At 33.8% G+C, this 24,069-nt stretch overlaps 1 long non-coding RNA gene across 50 annotated transcripts in view; it reads left to right on the forward strand.

Annotated features, from left to right (window-relative positions):
- The first annotated feature begins 4,974 nt into the window (after positions 1-4,974).
- Positions 4,975-24,069, forward strand: part of LOC137488701 (uncharacterized) — a 154,117-nt gene continuing 135,022 nt past the window's right edge. For all 50 annotated transcript variants that reach the window (XR_015519047.1, XR_015519012.1, XR_015519009.1 and 47 more), the window contains exon 1: positions 4,975-5,215. This is a non-coding gene — a long non-coding RNA (uncharacterized LOC137488701). The remainder of the gene's footprint in view (positions 5,216-24,069) is intronic.

Genomic DNA, 24,069 nt, shown 5'->3' on the forward strand with positions numbered 1-24,069 from the left:
GCACTCATCAAGTAATTGCTTCATACTGTTTTCATTTTTATGTTTTAGTTTTATTAATAATGTTTGAAATATGAAAGTAAATAGTCCTTGTGGTTAATCATGGAATAATGAAATTAAAATAAGAGTGGCCGTCTAACTAATGACGCATTGTAAGTGACTATGGCAGGGGTCGGCAACCCAAAATGTTGAAAGAGCCATATTGGACCAAAAAAAAAACAAAAAACAAATATGTTTTGAGCCGCAAAAAATGAAAAGCCTTATATAAGCCTTATAAAGAAGGAAACACATGCTGTATGTGTATATATAGTAGCTATATTAGCCTACTATAAAAATGACTAAGTTGGCTACAAATACATAATGAGCCTTCATGATTAAATAGCCACTGAAATCAAGTGGTTGGTCACCATTTGCGAACGGCTTTCCATGCTTTATTATCTCCCGGTTTGTTTACAACAGCCACCTGCCTGGCATCCCGCCCTGCTGATAGAAACCTGTGTCACAGGCTATGACGCAAATCTTCGTTGACAGAATGTTTGAAATTAAATATTAACTCTACACACTTTTACAGCATTTGAAAACGTTAAAAATGTAAGTCCTCCTATAGAAATCATATTAAAACAAAAATATGTACTAACCTTCCCCATCTTTTTGAACATTTTTGAAAAAGCTTCAGGGAGCCACAAGGGCAGCGCTAAAGAGCCGCATGCGGCTCTAGAGCCGCGGGTTGCTGACCCCTGGACTATGGGATAAAAGGGTGGAATGAGAGGATTGTATCACCCGAACAAGGTAAAAAGAAAAAAGAAAAACAGTATATGAAGCCATTACTTGATGAGTGTGAATCATTACCTTTTTAAATAGGAACAAAATTAATACCTCCTGATGATAAAGAGGAATTACCAAGCTACGTCACACATAACGTCACATGGGTTCCCGGTTGCAATGGGCAGTAGGATGCCAAAATCGAAAGTGCAAAAATAAAAAACTTAACTTTTACCGTACACCACACTGCTTTTAATGCCAACCGCAGACGTCTTCGGCTAAAAGGAAGCTGAATGGAGTGAGAACCTAATTAAAAATGCTTGAGTAAATATGCTCTAAATAAAAATGCTCTGCAGTTCTCTGTTTCCTATCAGGTGAGTTCATGCTGAATCATGCATGTCTCTCATTTTTGATTGCAGCAATGATTTCTGCAAAACAGATAAATCTGGTGAATTAAACTGCGGATCATGAATGATAAGAATAATTGTAAACATGTAAGTTCACATACCCTGCCGTACAGGTGCCGTTCGCTGTCAGAATGCAGTTGTTTTGCTTGTTGATGATTACCCAGGCCTTGTATAGCTTCGTCTTCTTTCCTTGTCTTTGGCTAGGCAGAACCTCGGTTTTTAGCACTATGAAGTTTTGAATCTGGTAATCATGGATCATTGTTTCTTGCACATGACCACACAGAACTAAATTGTAGGCATCCAAAAACTTGTAGGCCTTTAACTTCTCTTGTAAAATCTCTTGGAGCTTCAATTAGATTGTATATTTCGGTCTGGATGCTAGGTCATTTTGTCTTATCCAATATCCATTGGGAGGATGCTACTACAAACGAATCTCTCAGATGAACACCGCTCACTTTAATGTTAATTTGCCGAATCACTGTGCTTATCACCGCATGACAAGTTGTTATAATATGCTGAAAGCATTATGTAAATAATATATTTAATATGTGATCAATATAACTTATCTCTATTACAACAACAAACTCTGTACCGCATCGGATGTCATTCCCTCACTGTAAATGCAAGTGCTCCTGTTTTTTCTGCAACATTTCTGACATCAACCCGATTTTCTTTTCCAAACAAAATGCGTTGTCCCACGACGTTGGAGTACAGCGTCAATCTGACGTCATGTTGACCTGCTGTGCCTGCTGGATAAAGAGAGGAAGGTTGATTTTCATTTTTGGGTGAACTCTCACTTTAAATTATCGACTAAAATAGAAAGATGCATTAAATATTTATTGAGATAAATAAATAAATAGAAAAATCTATTGAAAGTATAAAAAAAATCTAAAGAATGTTCTCTCTAAATCACCAAAATGTCAAAAACTCGATTAACCTCAAACTGTATCAACACAGCTGCATCTGACCTGATTTTATAGCATGTGCTAATTAGCGATGACGGGAAAAAAACATGCGTAAACAACAGGAACTTTTGCTTAATTGCCAGACTAAAGAGGACTTTTGGGGGGGATAAAAGCGGTCAGTTTGACCCGCACCAATTAAAACATCCTGCTCTGTTCATAATTTTGAGCAAAAAATATTTTGGATTTAGTCATGATGGAAATAAATGTGAGCGGTGGAGGACAGATAGCCTACAAAAGCATTCAATAAATGACCACAGCATAATTGCCCTCAATTCCAGACTTACATATTACGCAAACTCTTAATCATGGTTGATTTGGAATGGAAAACGACCTCTATTTTGATCTGTGTTGAGATCAGAAATTAAGCAGCATTATTAAACCCAATCAGCTTGTGTTAATTGAAGCTAAAGACGTTTGGCCAATAGCCTAATCTAATCCATTGTTCTGAATTTGCAGAACCATTCAGTCATTAATTTTCCTTCAGCTTAGTCTCTTTATCTATCGAGGGTATCAACAGCGTAATGAACCGCTAACTGTGGAGCATTTGTTTTACACAGCAAATGCCCTTCCAGCTGCAATCCAGTACTGGGAAACACTCATTCACACTCATACACTGCTGCCAATTTAGTTTATTCAATTCACCTATAGTGCATGTGTTTGGACTGTGGGGCAAACTGGAGCACCCACGGGGAGAACATGCAAAAACACAGAAATGTCAACAGCTGAGACTCGAACCAGTGACCTTCTTGCTGTGAGGCGACATTGCTTATCACTGAGCCACCGTGTTGCCAGTGGATTTAAATAATGTTTTGGTGTTAGTTGATCTAATATGTCAGTTCTAACTTCTCTGAATGTTAATTAAATAAAGTCAAATGCTGTATATCCAGCAAGATGTGACAGCAACTATTACTCCAGCTAAAATCGACAAATATTAACAAATAAAATAACACATTTAAATATAGACATGAGATTTTTGATGACTTTTTTATGACAAAACTAGTGTACAAAGTGGATACAGTACCGTCAACGTCATCATGCCATTTCGTTACCTTAGAATTATAAGGTTTTATCTACGTTCTGAATAATTTTGAGATATTGAGCTTCAAAGTTTTTACAATCCATATAGCAAACAATATGTGTGTGAAAGTTCTCTTTCATACATTAACATGATAAAGACCCTAAGGGTTCTCCAAATGTAAATTATCAACGTTGTCTTACATTTCCAAATTGGAGTAAAAAAAAACACGATAAATGCAGATAGAATCTTCTCATTCTGAAAAGTCATTTTCACTTATAAGGTTCTATCTGGCAGATCATTTGTTGACGCATTACTTTTCAAAAAAATACAACCAAAAATAAATAATTGGTGCTGTAACAATATGTTGATGCTTGAGAAAAATATATTTGTGCTTTCTATAACATTTATTTCATGTTTTAGTATGAATATTTTTACTTGTTCAAACTTAAAATACAAGGCTGTGCTAAATATTTTATCCAGTGCAGATAATTATTTTAAGTAATTAATATGGTCATAATTATAAAACTTTATGTATTATTGAATTATTGAATTATTAAATTGAATTATTAAATTATATTTATTGAATTTTATGCTATATTTGTTGAAATATGTGCCCCATGAATTAAATTAAGTATTTGCCATATTAATATTAAATTTAAAGACTTTAAAAGAAAACAGACACTGAGCAAATGAGTTTTATATTGACCATATACACAAATAAAAATATTTCACATTTAACATATAATTTTTTAAAAACATTTTGTTTCTATTTCAACAGTGTAAAATGTAACATTTAATCTCAATGTCACAAAATGCTTCTAAATCATCACATCTCAATTTGTGTGCTGTGGCGTTATTTAGCTGACTCTGATTTTGTATGATTTTTAATGTCAATGGAGCAGCCAGACAAAATTACAAAGAAAGCTGATCCTAATTGGTCCTCGTGCGTGCATTAAAATGCTGATTGGCTCACAGAAAGAACCTTATAGAGCGAGGCTAGAGTTCAACTTTGTATATAAACCTTTTTTGTTTTTTAAATAAAAAGTTTTAAAATATAAAAAAAAGCTTTTAAAAACACATCACATAATGTAAATAAGTTGTCATTCAATAAGAATATGTCAATAACTCAAGTTTGACTTAAATGTCAAATAGAACCTTATATTTCTAAGGCGACGATTTATGCAAACACTTAATTAAGGACACAGAACATATTATTTTACTTGCAGTTTTGCTCGTTTGTTTTGGGATAATAATAAAAAAGTGGTTGCTGAAGGTTTGACTTTCACATTACAAGATGTACTTTATGGATTTACTAAAGATTGCTCTTTTTTGCACGATTTGATAAATGTTATCATTGTATTAGCCAAATATTTTATTCATAAATGCAGATATTTCAAAAACCCTCCACTACTTGTCTTTATAAAAGAACTAAAAGCCTTTTTCGGATGCCCTGGCTAAAATGAAAACTTAAAAATGTTTAATTTATTTCTGTTATATAACTTGCTATTTCCGATATCGGTTTTACATTGTTTTTTATTTAAGTTTGGATGATTTTTGTAACTTTACACTCTTTGTCTTCTTTTTCTGGACATAATATAGCACTTTTGTGTTGAGTCTTACACATCTGATACATAATTTATAGAGGTGAATGACTTTCATTTTGCTGTATTTAGATTTTCTATTTACGAAAGCAACAACAACAACAACAACAAAATAATGCTAATAAAACATTTACGTGATAAAATACGTTGTTATCGATCGACAAATCAAAAACAAGCATTTTAGCGCGTGGACTGTTTAATTCAATTTGATTGGCTGCCGTTCCAAGAGCGGGAAAGTTGCGTATCGTCATCGTGTCAATGGCGTCCTAAAATGTTTGGGGATAATGCTGTTCTATGACGGATTGAAGGTCGTTTTATTTCGCGAACGAAGACGGAAATGTTTTACCTGAGGATTGGAGCAGGGTTTTAGTGTTTTCTCTTGCCATTTGAAGTGAGAAACACATTTTACTGTGAAGAAATGAACCGACTGGAACCGAATGCGGTTTGATGCTTCTTGCCTGAAACGTAAGTTAACCTAACGTACTTGTCTTCTCAGCTTTGTGTTAAATTGTTGTACAACATAATTATAGTGTACTGTAGTAGCTTTATGTGTTAGAATATCTGTATATTACAGTATTTTTCTGTTAAGTTTTTGATGTTCAAGACAGTGCTGAGTCTTTTTACAAACCTTTCAAAATGTAACTTTCATAACTAATTTATAAGTAATTTTGCAATAAGTTGAATTCAGTTGATGAGAGCAGAATATTTCCTTTTAAAAATCTGTTTGATCAAATTTTCCACTCTTGAAATGTGATTTGCCACTGGTCAGCTAGAGACCACTTCATTGGACAAAATATGTGAGGTGCAGGATGAGTCATCAGGGCTCAGTTTCTCAAATTTATTCTGGATCAATTCGTCCAGAATTGGAAATCCTATGTTTTGCTACCCAGGATTAGGCATGGGCCAGTATAAGATTCTGACGGTATAATAACCTTGGATGAAATATCATGAAGTTTCATAGTATCACGGTATTGTTCTAAAGTATTTTCTTTTTAAATGTCTAGGTAAATAACAAAAACTTTTTCCCCTTTGAAAACAATATATTTTATATTTATTGAAAGATTTATAATATTTTGTAACCGTAAACTTGTCAGGCTAAATAATTCTAACCAAGCACGGACTTCTGCTATCTTCATTGATTTTCAAAAACTCAGATTTCTTTGCAATTTAAAATGGTATCTTTGGATATTTTTTCTGCTGTAGATAATGTTGTCCTCAAAAAATGTAAATAATAAAAAAAAAAATCCTACACACACACACACACACACACACACACACACACACCTTAGGAATGGTATTACAGAACATTTTGGCGTTGTTTTAAACATTGACTTATCCAAACCCCAGTAAACCTTAAAAAAAGTTATCGTCCCATGCCAACCCAGGATTAACTAATCTAGTTTACTTGTGGTATGACATGTTTTTAAATGAAAATTGGGTAGGATCACTGTTATCCAAATACCAAGTTTCAGGATTATCTAATCCTGTTTACTAGAACCTTATTGGAACCAACAGTGTAGCCTACTGGTTTAGCAAAGAACAACAGGTAGGCAAAATACCAGCGGCCATAAACGGCTTTTTTGTTTTAACAGACCCATAGCCAGACTATTGAAAGGGAAGGTTCTTTTTTTTTCCTGAAAAAGTGGACCTTTTTTTGCAGTTATTAGCCTAATTCAATTCTGCATTTTAATGACATTTTAATCGTCATTTATCATTTTTAATAATCATTATCAATTTGTCAGCTAGTGATCACAGCGCATTTTTTGATGCACGATAATATATTTGCTGCAATTTTGTCAGTGCACACCATACTATTTTACTACAAAGTATTTATTCACAAATTTAGATTTAAACTGTAAATTAACCCAGTTTTATAAAATTATCTTAAAGAATAAAGAAATTTGAAAAACAATCTTATTTTAATTACAAATTCATGAGCCATCATTAAAAAAATTTTTTAAAATAAAAACTGAAACCTATAGTCAAATAGCAAAGTGGCCATCTCATTCAACTTTCCTCATTCACAATTTGGCCACCTAAATAATAAAAAAAGGAATTTAATCACAGCATGAGCAGTCAAAAATGGGATAAATTAGCTCATGTTGGGGTCAAATTCTAGACTTTGTGGGGGGTGGGTCTTTCAAACCACTCAACCCCCAATATTGTGTTTTGCTGCGATTTTATATATTGTGATATGAATACAGTTTCACCAGATGGTTTGAATAACTATTTGTGAAAACAAATCAATGTGAAAACATCAACTTAGATCAATTGAGTTGATTTTGTGCATGTATAAAAAAAATAATTTCAAGAATAATTACAAAAGAGCAAAGAAAAAAGTAAAACAAAATGTTATTTATAATTTTCTAAAGAGTCAAAACGTATTCAGATTTCAGACAGAATACGATTAATAGATCAGTAAAATTTATCTTCCTTAATGTTACTGTACAAATGCTTTACATGATTGTGTCCGATTGCTTTATAAATTTTTTTAAAAATGCCTTTAAAGCACATGCAAATGATAAAGTTACAATCTGTTATGCTTAATAGTTGCAATGAGTCCTCATGCAAATTGCATATCCTGCGGTGTGACTATTGTGGACACACAGGTTGCGATATCGATGCTGAATTGATATATTGTGCGGCCTAGTTAGCATGCAGATGTGCTGTTTTAAAACTTTCTGTAGAGTTCCCAAAACTGATTATTAAGTTATAAGTATGTTTATTGTTTTTAGCCAGTGGTGCATAATGTAGTCATGATTTTCAAGTGTACAGTAGTGCCGCTTTGTAGCTTTCATAGTTAAGGCTAAAGCATTGAATTCTGATTTATTTTTTAGTGTGCCGACCTCGCTGTATGGTATTGAACAGAAAGTAGGCGCAGAAACGGTGCATTTCAATGCATCAGTGAAACCTGGATCTTTATCTTTTAGCTTAATTGAAAAGAGTGGGTTTGTAACGTGGCTCTAAAATGCTCTTCGTGCAGGCTGAGCGCTTTAATTGGGCTAAATTGATGAGAATTGAAAGCACTCAGTTAAAAGCAAGACACCACATTGGCAGGCGGCCTGTTGTGCCCAGTAACACAAAAGCACAAGGGCTCTTACCTGCACATTAGCATAGAGATGCCAAGGGTGAGGATCCGCTGTACACGATTTTAATAATAAACACATTTTCCCGTTAGCCTCCAGCACAAGAGGGAGTCAAACATTTTCAGAGGCCTTTTTTTCTGTGCATCAATACTTCAGCTCATTTTAGCTTTAAAGCTGAACTAAAACATAGTTTTAGTTATAAAGGCTTGAGCAGAATTTGGGACACATACAAAACTGGGTGTATTTTTGTGTAAAATGTTAGACAGAAAATATTTAAACCATGTTAAATTGTATAAAACTACCTAATATATTATTAAATATATAAAATATATTTAAATAAAGTGTCTTTGACAGAACAGTTGTTAAAATCTTATGGAATTTCCCATAGAAATCTGATGGCAGTGGCAATGTGTGCAAATTATCAGTGGTGTAACGGATCACAAATCTCCCGGTTCAGATCACAAAATATTTTTTTCAGTCAAGGATCGGACCACTTTTCTTTCTATTTATTACAAAAACAGTACTGCAAGACACTTTTGGTTTTAACAAACAGTACTGTAAACCTGTAACTTTATAAAAAATAAAATAAAGAAAATATCAGCTGAAAAAAAATTAATAGTAAAATATTCAGTTCTGTGATAAATTAATTTACTGCTAGTGTTGCTGATAAAGCTAAATGTAGATCTCTAATATGATTTGTATGACCCATATTTATTTTTATTCTCATTTTCAGTAAATGATTCAGTTATTCACTCATAAAACTTAGTTTCATTTAGGGTTTGGTATAGTTGTATATATTTTGTGTGTGTGTGTGTGTCTTCGTTCTCTTTAACAGACAACTCAATTTAATGAACTGGTTCGATCCTGTAAAAACAAACGATTCATTCGCGAATCACCACTACGCCTGTCATCATCTCTACAGAAAGTCAGAAACGGAAACTATGGCAGACTGGAGAGTTACATTTTTGCAATGGATTCTTGTTATTTTTAACATCAAAGCAAAGAAGTAGAATGTTGTCAAGTGTAGATTGTGCAAGAAAAACACAACATCAAAAATAAAACCAAACAAAACTGGATGCAAAGCACTACACCAGCACCCCACCAATGAATTCGACTAAACTCAAAAAATTGGTTTTGCTTTTAGGAGATTCAGCCACTGTCTGATGTTACAGTAGAAGCAAAGATTTTTTTTTCTCTTTTGAGAAACTATTTACACATTTGTTAAGGCCATTTGAAGCAATTTTTTCAAAGTTCAAAGATTTATTTTGAATTGAGATTTTTTTTTTATTGTCTTACTGTTCATTTTGTTATTAAAATGTTTTTAGGTTTAAATCTAAAAAAATGAAGGTGGTTAAATGCACCTTCTCCATAAAAAAGGAAAAAACACCTGCAAGTTCTGAAAGCGATCAAACCTCAGGCAGGTAAGGAAAAGTAACAAAGTAACCCAAAAGTAATATAACACTTTACTTTCCATAAAAAAGTAAGCAATTAGATACTTTTAGGGGAGGAACTCAATATTGTAATGCAATTACTTTTACAAGTAACTTTCCCCAACACTGCATATATGAATATATGCATATATGAATATGTGAAATTCAAATACAAACTTGTGGAGGAATATAGATACCTAGGACCAATTTTTGACAACAGGTTTAAATTTGATCAAAACACACATACATTTATTAATAAGGCTCAACAAATTTTTATTGCGGAAACTCAACTCCTTTTAATGTAGAGAAAGTCATTCTTAAGACCTTTTACAATTATTTTATTGTAATAAATGTAGTTAGTCGATGTATTATTATTATTGTTAATATTAATAATTGTTATTGAATTTTTTATTTTATTTTATTTTTGTGTGTACTTGATGTTAAGACTTGTTTATTGTGGTAAGTGTGTTATTCTTGTAATATGTGAAGCATCACCATGTCAGAATGAGTCCCCCCCCCCCCAAGGGATTAATAAAGTTTTAAACTAAACTTGTTTGTCATAAATGTAATTTGCTTATCAAATTTATGAATATGATTTAACTGAAGTCTGCCTTAATGTGCTGCATATTCTTAAAGCATGAAGGCCTTTACATTTTTATTCAAGGATTTAGGAAGATATAGTTTTTATTCACTGTAATGAGATTCTGTTCTAGTCGAGTCAAGCTCTGTCTTTAAAGTGGAAATAGATGTGGATCATACACTTAACGGCTGTCATTGCAGTGTAAACATTTAAAGGAAGTTTGTCCTCATTGCTTTGCTATAACCATTATGTGGTTTTGCGCTATTGAAAGGATTAGATCGCACTGAACTCATCCAGCTGAGCTCTGCTGCTGTAATAATGTCTGTCCTTCAGTCGTCTCGGTGTCTTGTGTCTCTACCTGCTGACCTTCAGTTACAGAGGTCACATCCGAAGTATTCTTAACTCCTCAACCAGAGCAAATCTGTTGACCTTGTGTGCTTAGCATTTCTCATTCATTGTTGCTCATGTTTTTTTTCTCCATTTTACCGGTTAGATGTGTTGGAAAAATCAATTTATAAGAACTTGGTGCTCTTTAGGTGTGCGTGCTGAAGCTGTTTTTTAGATTATATCTTAATTGTAGTGTTATAATTCAGTTAAATTCAACTTTATTTGTTTAATCAAAATCAGAGTTAAAGGGATAAAGTTGTGTCATCATTTACTCACCCATTACTGGATTCACTGGAACATCTTTGAGTTTCTATTTTGTGTTAAACACAAAAGACTATATTTTGAAGAATGCTGGAAAACTATAACTAGGGCTGCATGATATTGGAAAAATCTGACCCTGCAATATTTTGTTTTGCTGTTGTGTATATTATGAAATGAATATATTTTCACCAGATGGTTTTAAATCTTTCTATTTGGAAAGATTTTATTCACTTAAACTGACTTGGGTGATCAAGTCTTATTCTCAAAGTTTATAACCTCTTGAGGGAGACTGAATAGTGCGTAAATATTAAATTTAAGGTTAACTATCTCTTTGAGTTCATATAGGAATGATTAATTTAGGAATAATTTAGCTTCATAAATATGTGCTGTAAACTCAACATTTGTTAAAAATTTGCACTACAAAAAGTTGCATCACCATCATTTTCCAAATCATTTTTTGCAGAAATTATGGTTAAAAGGGTTTAGGACAGACCAAAATTACTACAAGTTAGAACTGCATGATATTGAAAATATTTGACATTGCAATACTTTTTTTCACTGTGATTTATATTGCGATATAAATACAATTTCACCAGATAACTTAGTCATTCATTGAGATTTGTTGGGCTAATTTTGTTGGGGGCTGAAATATGAATATATATTTTATTTAAGATATCATAGACAAAATAAGTCATAAATAAACACAATTGAGCAAATATCAAAGTAAAATAAACAGTACTTTATGATTTTTTTGAAATGGAATAATCAAATGTAAAATAACATTGCATAGTCTTCATTATAAATAATTCAATAAAATGAATCTTTGCAGCATTGGATGCAGCTCAGATTGCACTGCACCAGGTCTGCATCCAGACCCCTCTCCAGAAAACCCCCCAACACATTTTGCATTATTCTTGTATAGTAAAACATCATTTGATTTAAAAATGCTAACATTAAATGTAATTAAATACATGCACTGTAAAGAGTGCTGTGTTCCACATAATTCCTTCATGTTGTTCCAAAACAAAACAATTAAGTTCACTTAATTGTATATTAAAAATTTAAGTGAATTGAACATAAAACAAGTAATTTGAACAAAAAAACAAAGTGTTTTTTGGAGTGTAGTTAGTGCTTTAGTCAGATTTTTGATGTAGATGGCACAAAATTTGATCGATATGGCGACTAGTGATGGGTCGTTCATGAACGATTCGTTCATTTTGAACCAATCTTCAATATGACTCGGGAACTACGAGTCCTCTCAGGGAGTGATTCGTTCATCTGCGCTTGCGCACATTTGTGCAGGTAGTATCGTTAATTTCAAGTCTTCATCACATTGGCAGAAGCCAATCATATGCTTTTAGAGCCGGAAAAAAATTGATCCGCTCACCTCTCGAGTCCTCTATCGGGTCTGAGTCATTCGTTCCTCACGGGCCAATCATACGCGTTTAGAGCAGGAAAAAGAATTGAACCGTTCATCTCCCAAGTCTTCGGGTTTGAATCATTCTGTCATGTGATGAACGAACGATCATGGCTCCTATCGGCTTAGACTGTGCATTGAATAAGATGTGACTGTCAGTGTAATGTGAATGAACCCCTGACATTTGAAGACATGAAGTGGTGAGCTGAGCAAAGAGATACAAATGCCTTCATAGACAAAAGAGCAGGTAAACATTGAATTATTATTCTCTCCTTCTTATATTCTATTTATGACTTATTTGTCGTGCAATCAACCTTTTGGTCTAGTTGTAGATGTGTTTGGAAGCAATTCCTAACATTTTAATAATAATTTGGCAAATTGAACCAAATGAACGAAATGACTCAAAGATTCATTCATCTTGATGAACGAGACTCAAAGAACCGAGTCTTCCCATCACTAATGGCCACCTCGAAATTCAAAATAATCTCGTAAATAAACCCTGGGTTTGCCAATTAAGCATTCAATCTCGTACTACTTTCTTTTTGCCTCACTTTCATATATTTATTTCATTTTTACGAATGAAAGTTGGTAATATTGTTTTCTTTGTATCTGGTTGATTTGGTTCATGACTCAATTTTCACAATTGTTGACTCAAAAGTGCAATTCAAGCCCATTTGTATAGTGTTTTTTTACAATAATCATCATTCTAAAGCAGCTTTACAAAAAGGTGCACATTATTACTATGTTTTAGTCAAAATTAGAGAAGTTAGTTGTGTGGGTAGTATAAATCTAGTTACCTGAGTATTACAGTATATAGCAGGGCTATTCAATTGGCGGCCCGTGGACCGAACTCGGCCCCCGAGGCAAATTGTTCCAGCCCTCCAAATAGTGTGACATCCAATTAAATTTAGTTCAGTCGAAAAATGTCCGCTATAGTTACAAAATGATGTGTGTCTGTTCAATATAGCATGAGCTGCAGTTGAAGGCTGAGCAGTCACCATAAACGAGTGGCGCAGGCAGCTGAAAACATTTGCATGTGTTTGTAGAAACGGCCTTTTGTACAATGCATTGATATCGTAAATAGGGATGCAATGATTAGCTGATTTCACTATTAACTGCGCTTGCACAGAACAAAAGGAAAATCCTGCAATTAGACAAAGTTATGCCAAGTTGCCAACTGTTAGCTAGTTTAAAATTCCAAGCTTGTACACCAAGGCTAATACGCATGCACACCGGATTAACTATAGCAGCGGCCGTTCACATATCAAGTCTTTTCCACTTGCAAGTTTGTTATTTCTAATGTAAGAATATTATGACAATATGCAAGAGCAACACGCTTGCGGCTTTCCAGGCACACGCAGTAGAAAACATCTCATAGAGAGGGTTGTGTGTGCCTTTCAGTGCAATGTAAGCAAAGGATATTTTAATGTTGTCAAATTATTATTAAAATGATCATGTATGGATTGATGCAGATGATAACAACAGTTAGTTTAAATACTAGCTAACCTAAAGCTTGAATTTACATTAGACGTGATAACTGTGAAACCATGACTCTTCAGACTATATAATCACACAACCAAAATCTATAATTGTTGCATCCCTAATTGTTATACAGTTCAAAACATAACATATGAATGGTGTAGAAGAAGCCTACTTCAGCAATGTGCTGCTGTTGTTGTGCTCTGAAATACAACATTTGAATGTTTGTAAAAAAAAAATAAAAAAAAAGTCAATTGTACATTGCACTGATATTATGTAGTTTTAAAATGCAATATATTAACAATTTAATGTTGAAAAAGTCAACGTGGGTGTCTTGAGGAGCAAATATACAGCATATGCGCTCTTATATGCAGTTGTATCATCACTCATGTAGCAAGTCGTATCTCTCCAGGATGGGATGCTTTTCATGAACCTTCCCCCATGACAAACTAATTGAATATCCCTGGTCTATAGGGTCCTTTTAAAAAGGTGTCTATATGTAACCTGTTCAGTGGTGTAATGTAACTAATTACAAATACTCAAATTACTGTAATTGAGTAGTTTTTCCTTAGGAATTGTATTTTAGTAAGTAGTTTTAAAAATATGTAATTTTACTTTCCCTTGAGTACACTTTTAGTGCAGTAATCAGTACTTTTACTCCACTAGAAAAATCAGTCCTGTGATTCCTGTCCAATCAAATCTCACATAGAAGGTAAATCGCCTCATAATGAACTACCTCAAAATAGGGTTGATCTAAAGAAATGTATATAATATATGAATTAATGTTTACTTTAAACTTATTATAAATATATAATTATATTGTTCAATTATAATGATTAAAATATATATATATTGTTTGTCATTTTGTGGCTAAAAATGATCAGTTCAGGCACCGTTTTGGCACCGGTATCGATTTAGCACCGTTATGTAGTATTGAAATAACTCCAAATGATACCCAACCTTACCTCAAAACATGTGCGCTTTAAAATTGCAGCAAACTGTTTGGAAGCATTAAAAGTGTACATGGTGTACAAAATCTTTACATGCATTGACCCAGAGACTCTTAAGATGCATGTCACTGATGAGAAGATGACAGATGTTCACTGTATGATGATCGAAATGGCTTTAAACATCCAGCAGGCACAAGACGTCAACATGATGTCAGAATTTTGGTCACTTTCCAACACAACCTAAAGTCAACCAAATATCAACGTCATTTGATGTTGTTATTAAACAAATTACGTTGTCCTTAGATGCTGGCTTGACAATCTAACCTAATGTTAATGTCTTATGATGTTGTGTGCCTGCTGGGCAATAACTCAATGCACTACAGAATGTTACGTTTACACACATATGCACAAATTACATGTAAACGCATCAGCTTTTAAAAGTGTAATACTCACTACTTATTACTCTTGAGTACTTTTGAAATGGCTACTTTTTACTCAGAATTTGAGTAATATTTACAACAGATACTTTCACTCTACCTGCACTACATTTTTAGGCAAGTAATGGTACTTTTACTTGAGTATGACGTTTCAGGACTCTTTCCACAACTGAACATGTTCAATAAAGTGTATTAAGTGTTTGTTGTGTCCTCGGTTGGCATCATCTGTTCATTCATTGGTATTAGATCCAATCTCTAGGCCTGTATAATAAATTGCACCAAAAATATATTGTGATAAATGATTTTATTGTTATTTCAGGCATTTTATTAAAAGACTTTCTCATTTCACTCATTATATAATGTCAGAATGCAAGTACACTCATCCAAAGAACACACATTTTATTCTTAATAATATTTAACTTAATTCTAGTAACTAAAAAAATAATAATTAGCCACTGGAATCAGAATGTGAAAACATATCCTAAACTAATAAATAAATAATTATAATAAAAATGTTAGCAAAGGTAAACAATAGTAAATATAGTGTTTTTAACCATACTGACACCTCCAATAGAGATAAAGATGGTGCACAATCAGCTAAAATGTTGCAGAGATTGCTTGTTTTTGTATGCATTGCCAAAAATGATTGAGGTCTTGGCCATGTGTTGTGCGATAAGTCCATTTATTGATCATTGTGATAGGCTTAACAATCTGTAAAGGTCTCGGTATGGGCATCCTCAGGTAGAAATGGATAGCAAAGGAAGGAGAATTCTTTATTATTTTAAAGAAGATTTTTAAAATCTATATGGAAAAATAAAATGCCAAAATGCTTGAGGAACCAAGGCTGCTGCAAAAAGTGTGCAGGCATTGATACTTAGGTTTTATTTTTAGCTTTGTCAAGGTGCTGTAAAGGTTGCTGCAATGGTTTCATGAGTGGTTATTTATTAAATAGATTTAGCTGATTATGGTTGGTTTATTTCTTCTTGTTGGTTTGATCTCAAGGGTTGAGGCATTATTTTGCCTTGAACATAAACGCAATCATAACCAAAGTATTCTTGAGGGGAAGATAAGTGCATGTAAATGCTGCTAGAGGTGGGCGAATCTCTTGTTTCTCTTCATGGTCATAATTCTCTCCTACACTGATGATTTGGCCAGTGTTTGCAGTTTTAATAAATAGCTGGTCTATCACAGAATGTGCATTCGGAGAACATTCAGAAACTGAAGCCACACATAAAAATATCAATATTAAGCTTTTGGTTTTTTTGCATTTCTCAAATGTTGCAAAATTTTTATCCTTAACATAATTGTTTTTTGCTCGTAGTAGTTGTCCTTTTTATTTATTTGGTGATCATTCACCAACAAATGATATGTGAAAAAATGTTGACAATGTCATGATTTTTTTTTTTATTTTATTTTATTCAAATATCATTTGTTACCCACTTAGTCCATTTATAATATGTGAGCCAATCATGAAAACAAATGTCACTTTGGCTGTTTGATTTATTCCGGTTTCATCAAATTTTAAGTTCAACTTGATATCATTTTGTAAGTTTGATTGATCTATCTTCATAACAAAAAATAATAATTTAATTCAACTGAATGTAAAGCCTCAAGATTATTATTATTATTATTATTATTATTATTATTATTTGTACAGTATATGAAGTCAGTTTCCTTAATGACTCCCATTTATCCAAACCTGTACTTTTAAAACAACATTATACAAGCAAAAGCAAGTACCATGCTAAACACGCTGTTGCAATCTTTGTCGTGGTTGATTTTGTAAGTTGAGGACGTGGTGAATTCATCCAATCACAGCAGTTTAAAGAGAGATGCAATGAGGATGTAAAACATTTGAAAATATTGGACTTTTTGGTACACAAAACCTTGCAAACTTTATAAACTAATCCAATGCTCCTCTTTTTAAAATAATTTAAAATATTAAAGATGATTTTTAGCTTCATAAGATCTCAGTAAATCAATAGGAATATTAATATTCCAGGTATTAAATTGGTTTTGCATGCATGTGTTTTTTTTTTTACTCTAAAAGTGGCAGTTACCAATGATTTTAGCTACAAATCTTTAATAATCTACTGAAACAAAACTCGCCTATGGCCTGAGGGCGAACAAATGAACAGTAAACAGCAAAAATATAAATTATGTGAAATATCCCTTTTTAAGTCTGCATGAACCGGAAGTTGCTTTCTTTTGCACATCATGACCTTGTAGCAAATTAACAAACTGGACCAATGGCTGTCATAATATCTGTGTTTTATTGTACAATATAGCATCAAAATATATTGTGACAAACGATATCATTGTCATTTTTCAGACCATTTTATGCCACTCGTATAATGCCAGAATGACAATATAATATCATCACAATGCAAGCACACTCTTTCAAAGAACGCATCATATTTCATTCTTAAGAATATTTTATTTAATTATAGTCAATTTTGGGCGACGAGGTGGCGCAGTAGGTAGTGCTGTCGCCTCACAGCAAGAAGGTTGCTGGTTCGAGCCTCTGCTGGGTCAGTTGGCATTTCTGTGTGGAGTTTGCATGTTCCCCCCGCATTCACGTGGGTTTCCTCCGGGTGGTCCGGTTTCCTAAAGTCCAAAGACACGTGGCACAGGCAAATTGGGTAGGCTAAATTGAACATTGTATGTGTGTGTGTGAATGGATGCTTCCCATTGATGGGTTGTGGCTGAAATGGCATCTGCTGCGTAAAAACGTGCTGGATAAGTTGGCGGTTCTTTCCGTTGTGGTAACCCCAGATTAATAAAGGGACTAAGCCGAAAATAAAATAAATAAATGAATAATAGTCAATTTAACAATTTAAAAATTAGGCATTGCAATCAGAATGCGGAAACGCATATCCTATAAATAAATAATAATAAATGTTAACAAAAAAGTGTGAGGTAACAGGCTGCGACATCTGCTACCAGATCTATTTTCAGTTGTCAGACACCCACATGAAAAACACTATAGTATGTACTACAAATACCTACAGTGTTTTTAACCATGCTGACACTGACACCTCAAATAGAAATATAATGCTCGGACAATCAGCTAAAAAGTTGTTAGAATTATTTTTTATGTTTGGGCTATATATACATTGCATCAAAAAAGATTGAGGTCCTGTCCATGTGTGATTTTGTCTTTGATAAGTCCATATATTGAATATGTGACCAGGCCAACTAGACCAGAACTCCGAATGCACAAAAAACAAATTATTAGACTTTCGTTGTAAATTGACAAACACAATTTTTTCAGTGGATTATTTTCACAAAATAATTATTTACTTTAGGAATAACAATGTAAGCTAGCAAAATAAAATGGTTAATTTTGATTTCACAGCATTTACTTTAATTATCTAAAGTAAATTCTAATAGAAGTACTGTTTCCAGCAGTCACTTTTAAAACTTCTGGGTTCGCAATCGATTTTGTTTTGGGACCACATGAAGGAACTAATTTTAAATTAATTGTTTTGTATTTCAATCCACTTTAGTTTGCTTGTTTTTTGCGACAACTTAGTTCACAAAGTATTGTGTGGTTTCAGCTCATTTTAAATAAGTACTTTGAACAAACCTCAAATGTCATTTTTGGAGTGTTCAATACTGCTATTGATAATGATAAGGTATATTACTGATAATGCAGGGTAAATCTAACAAAAGTGCTGTTGACTCAAATTAGACTCTATGTTATATATTTAACATGGCTGTAAATTCGCTATTCTTCAAAAATTGATGCCCAAATAACTCAATTACAGCAGTTTTCCATGCATAATGCATGAATATTAGATCTGATCATTCTCCATCTATTCTGTCTTTGTCTCGCATGCTTCTTAATTCTCGGATCGGCATGAAATGTATTTAGCATTCAAATGACACATTTATGGGACACAATAGCGCAGGTAGACCTCATTAGAGCGGTATGTGTGTGAGATGATGTCGATCCATCAGGCTGAGGCTAATGGAGCTGTTCAGAAATCCTCTAAAGTGTTTAGCGCTCTTGCCTGCATGCTCTCTTATCGTATGGGTCAAGTTCTGTCTGTCTGTTCTTTCGCTGGCGACTAAAAGGGGTGCTGTTTTTATGTTCTCAAAAAAAAAAAAATATAAATTGTCTATTGATCTGAATAATAATTTTTTGTTATAAGAATAATAATGTATGCTCTAAATCTGTTTAATTGAAAAAGGGATATATAAACTACTGTTATGGTGACCGAACAGTATAGGGATTGACATTACATTTTAGTCTTTTGTACATCTAAAAACACTTTTATAGTCAGAATTTTTGCTTATTTTAATGAAGAATTTTTGAAGATTTTATTTTATGCTTGAAAACCACTTTGACCGATCTTGTGAAATTTATTGTAGAAACAATAGATGTGTCTTGACATTGGCTAAATACTTCTTGGTATGATATTGCATTATTTTCCGAGGAAAAAGATGACTTTGAATATGTCACTGTGAGCTTTATACATTTAAATACATGAAATGTATGCATTGTTTTTTTTTTCTTAAACGGTCACGAAACACCAAAACACATTTTTTGAGCTGTTGACAGTCGTATATGTGTCCCACACTGCTAAAAACACTATTAGGACACCTATATTTCACTAAAAAGTGTAAATTGGTTGTTTTTGCGTTATTTCAAGCAAATTCGTACTTCCGGTTTGAAACGAATTTTTGAAGCTGCGTCACGGTCATGAGATAATAGCGTTGTATTCCAGCGTGCAGACTGGGCGTCTGTGCCAGAGTGAGTCTTATTACGTCTTACAGTGTGATACATTAATGCATGAGTAAGGCTTGGTTCAAACCAATCAGCGCGCTCTATTGTGCAACTTCATTAATATTCATTTGTGTCATCGTGTTTACACCACAAAGACGCCACGTTGTGTTGGCAAAACAAGCGTGAATGGTTGCTTTTATAGTTTGCTGCCGTTAAGTTTCGTTTTCATTTTCTCTCTATGAGAGCTTATCTGGATCACGTCTGGATTAACAGTGTACGCGACGCTCGACAACAATAACTTGCGTGTCTAAGGAGGATTATTGTTTACCTGAGAGCTGTTCTCATCTGCAAACGCTGAAATCTGGATTTGCTTGTAGTATTCTCTTCATAAAGACGCAGCTCTAGTTGCTGGTGATTGTCCTGTCTCTACAGATTTGGTAAGTGAGCGACCAGTGCTCTTTGTTTATTCAGTTTGTTCGTATCGAATTAAGTTAACTATTGCACTGAGTGCAGAAATGTTAGCACCGCATTTTGTGACCGGAATAACACATTCGGCTTTCTGATGCTACCTGCTGTGTGCATCTAAGTTTCCGGGAAATGCGGAGTTTTTTTTTTTCTCATTCGCCGTGCGGTATCAAACATTGCATGAAAAATACACGCTTGCAGCAGTTCCTTGAATCAAATATCTCGTTTGTCGCGAGGGGCATGAATGAATTCCCTGAATGAAAGAGCCAAACTGCAGTTAAAGTCCACCATTTAATAATTTGGCAAATAATTCGACTACAGATGTCCATGTAGGTTGAACACCATCACTTTCTCATGTGTGTGTATTTTGACTCTGAAACTCGCGCGTGCACAAATAGACACTCCCACACCATCCCACTTTAGTTCCTCCGACACTCCCCCCTAAACAGAGCTGGACACGCCCACTTTTCTGACTTTTTCCAAAGTAGAGGTGTGAAAATACCCTGCTGAAACGAGGGGGTTTCATGGCCCTTTAAGTTTTCTTTTGGTTTCAACTTGTATGCAAGTCTTAATATAGTGTATTGTATTGACTATTGTATTGTGTTGGAATATCTGATCAATTCCATGAATGCTTAATAAAAAAGGTCAGAAGAGGTTTTATTCAATGTCAAAAACATTAGTAATTTATTGGATACAAATGAATAATTTAATTCACAGAACTCTGGTATCCTCAATGCAAAAGTTACATTCAGGAGGTGCGCAACAATTTTTATTTCCTGATTCAAACTTATTTATACGCAGCTGATATTAACAGGTGGAGTTTAATAGGATTCGTCACTTGTCAATTATTCCCCAGATCTCTATTGGCCGCACCCATACATACGTCCTATTTTCCTACTAGTTCTCTGCACAACGTCAACAGCACAAAACTTCTCAACCGCAAATTCTGTATTTAATTTCAATCCATCTCTGCTCTACTCACAGGAAGTTTCGCTGCAGAGCTCAAGTTATTTCTAGACAATCAAGCCTTTGCATTTCTGTCAGCTTCATCTACTTCTGCAAAAATGCTTCATTAGTATGCAAAGCATACCACACTTGAAGAAGTTTGGTTAATATTTATCACCTTATGCAATACAAATACAATTGTTTAATGAAAAGAAAAAGAGTCTGTCTATCTATCTGTCTGTCTGTCTCTGTCTGTCTGTCTCCTTTTTCCCAACAATTGCTCTGTAACTAGCAAAATAAGGTTAAGATCATAATAATAAAAAAAATAATAATATTGATCCTGCATAAGAAAATGTGAAATGGCATTATTGGCATATGTCGAAATCATGTTGACACCTGATACATTCAAGTACTCAAACTGCTGGTTCCAACAAAAAGAGACTTTGGAAATTAAACGAAAATTTAAGTTTGGGAAGAAATTCAGAATTATTTCTGTGTAAATGACTTTTTTTATTTTATTTAATGCTGCAAAATTCAGACACTTTCAAGAAGTGTACAGTATTGTTAAAAATAATGAAAGCGAAAACAAACAATGCCTTTTAAGTTAGGTTAGACATTAGAGTTAGTACAAAAGGGTCATGTTTTGTTCTCTAAACGAAAAAATCAGCAGAGATGTGTACTGTAATATTATTGTAATTTTAATAAATTAATAAAGAATGGGAAGATTGTCAGTTACTGATAAAAATGTTAATATGCTTCCGCTGTAAATTAATATTTTTTTTAATCAAGATAAATATGGAGATTTCTAAAACAACAGGGAAAAATCCGGACTGAAGTTTTAGGGTCGATTTAGGTTTTTGCATTATTACAGTGTTTAAGGCATAAGTACAGTGTTTTGGGCATAATATCTTTTAAACTTTTAGTCTAATTCTGTGATGTGCCTATTTCGAATACATACATTGCGATATGGATGCTCAAATGATATATTGTTCAGCCCTAAAACACACACACACACATACACAGCTTTTCATGAACACACATCTCTCGCCCCCTGAATTAAACCTGAATACCTGTGGATGTGTGGTGCCGAGCAGCCGCTGAGTGTTTGCCCTCTCATTTATCACAATAGATCTCTCAGAGCCATGTGTGCGAGTGTAAAACTGTCCCCGGGGGGCCGTGACAAGGCGGACCACCAACACTCCCGGCCAGCAGACAGAGCAAACAAACCCAAACAAAAGCGCAAAGGCACCCGAAGAGGAGTCTTTGTACCCTCCGACTCGAGGGATTTCCATTTAGCCCAGCTTTAGTGCGTTTCCTGTTGGCCTTCTTCCACAAATCCCAATCTGCCCCCCGAACAAGACACTGGGCTCATTAGAGATAGATACCCTCACCCCTGTGTGCTAGGGTTATTGTGTGTCGCAGGCCTGCATCTGAAAACATATGTTTGAAGACGGACAGTAATGGAGGGCAGGTGCTGAGGGGGAGCGCTTAAGCTTGTCCCAAAAAACACCACTGAAAGGAGCCAGCTGTGGGAGAGATGCATGTTAAAAAAACACACACTTTTCTGTTTAATGATGCGTCGCTACACTTTACATCTTGTCTTATTATTAAAAAAACATATTAGCATCCAAATTAAGATTTCTCATACACTGACAAAATGATTCATCGGATTTACTAAATTTAAGGTAAGTGGTTGCAAACAATTTATAAAGGCTGAATTTAATTATTCAAATGTTTTTATTGATTTTTTTCAAGTCTTCAATTTTCTCACAACACACAAAATGAACAGCATATTAACATGGTACATAGCTACAAACATACTCGCACCCTATAAAGAAAAATTAGAATAAAAAAAATAAAACTAATTAGAAAATTAGGGATAAACTTTCACTCAGGATATAATATCCCCTGAGCGTTCAGTGTAGGATAAAAAAGACTGCCAAACCTCAAGCTTTTTGTAGAACCTCGAGTAGTGTATTTAAAGTGTTCGAGTTTAAGATGTGAAAACAGTTCTATTATCCATTGTTTGTGGGATGGCGGGTTTTTTTTTTTTTTTTTTTTTTACACCTGAGAAGAATTAGGCGTCTGGCTAATAATGAAGAGAAGGCAATGATTTCTACATGATTGGCTGACTGTTACATTTCTTCTGGCTAGGCAGAGCCAACACAATCTCACGGCAATTCGTAACTTTTTCATTTAGTGGCTAATTCGTATGAATTTGTACGATCTAATTCGTACAATTTAGTACGATTTGCTCATCCCCCAATGACGGTTGGGTTTAGGGGTGGGGTTAGGTGCCCAGCCTCCTTTTTAAAATCGTACATTTTCTTACGACTGAACTCGTACAAATTCGTACGAATTAGCCACTAAACTGGCAAAACGTAAAATACTTACGTTTTCTCGTGAGATCAGGCTGGCAGGGCACGAAAACAGTTTTCAAGGTATACCGCGGTTTGGTAAAGTCAAGGTTTTAAAACCACCAAAATTTTCTGTTATACCGTTCCTAAGGTACAGTATGTGTAAGACTTTTTTTTTTTTACATTATTATTATTATTTTTTTTTTTAGGATGACAACAGTATCTCTAGCAGAAAAAATATCCAAAGATGTTTTAACTTGTAAAGAAATCTGTGTTTTTGAAGCTAATGGAGACAGCAGAAGTCAATGATTTATTTTCATTATTTAGCCTAACATGTTTACTGTTCCAAAATATTATAAATATTTCAAAAAATAAAATATATTGTTTTCAATGAGGAAAAAGTTGTTTTTTTAGCCCAGACGTTTACAAAGAATATATTTTAAAGCAGTAAACATGATACAGTGTTAAATGATTATAATCTTTGTTACATATAGATGAAAATTATCTAAAAAATATTGGTCCAAAATGTATGAAATCTAGGGCATCCCCAAAACATATGGTTTAGATCTCTGATTTTATAACATACTCAGCATGCAAGACAGGCAGAGGTTGGTTTAATGTCAAACATCAATTCACTATTAATCAATTATTTTTAATATTCACATATTCATTTATTTGATCTAATATTTGAGTTAATATAAAAAAAATAGCTGTATCATTCAAATTTTTATTTCCAACACAGAATGCTGCTTGCTTTCATGGAGATCTGAAATAATCCGTATTGATCGGAAGT

The sequence above is a fragment of the Danio rerio genome, chromosome 20, assembly GCF_052040795.2.
Source record: "Danio rerio strain M-AB ecotype USA chromosome 20, GRCz13ab, whole genome shotgun sequence".
Lineage (NCBI taxonomy): Eukaryota > Metazoa > Chordata > Actinopteri > Cypriniformes > Danionidae > Danio > Danio rerio.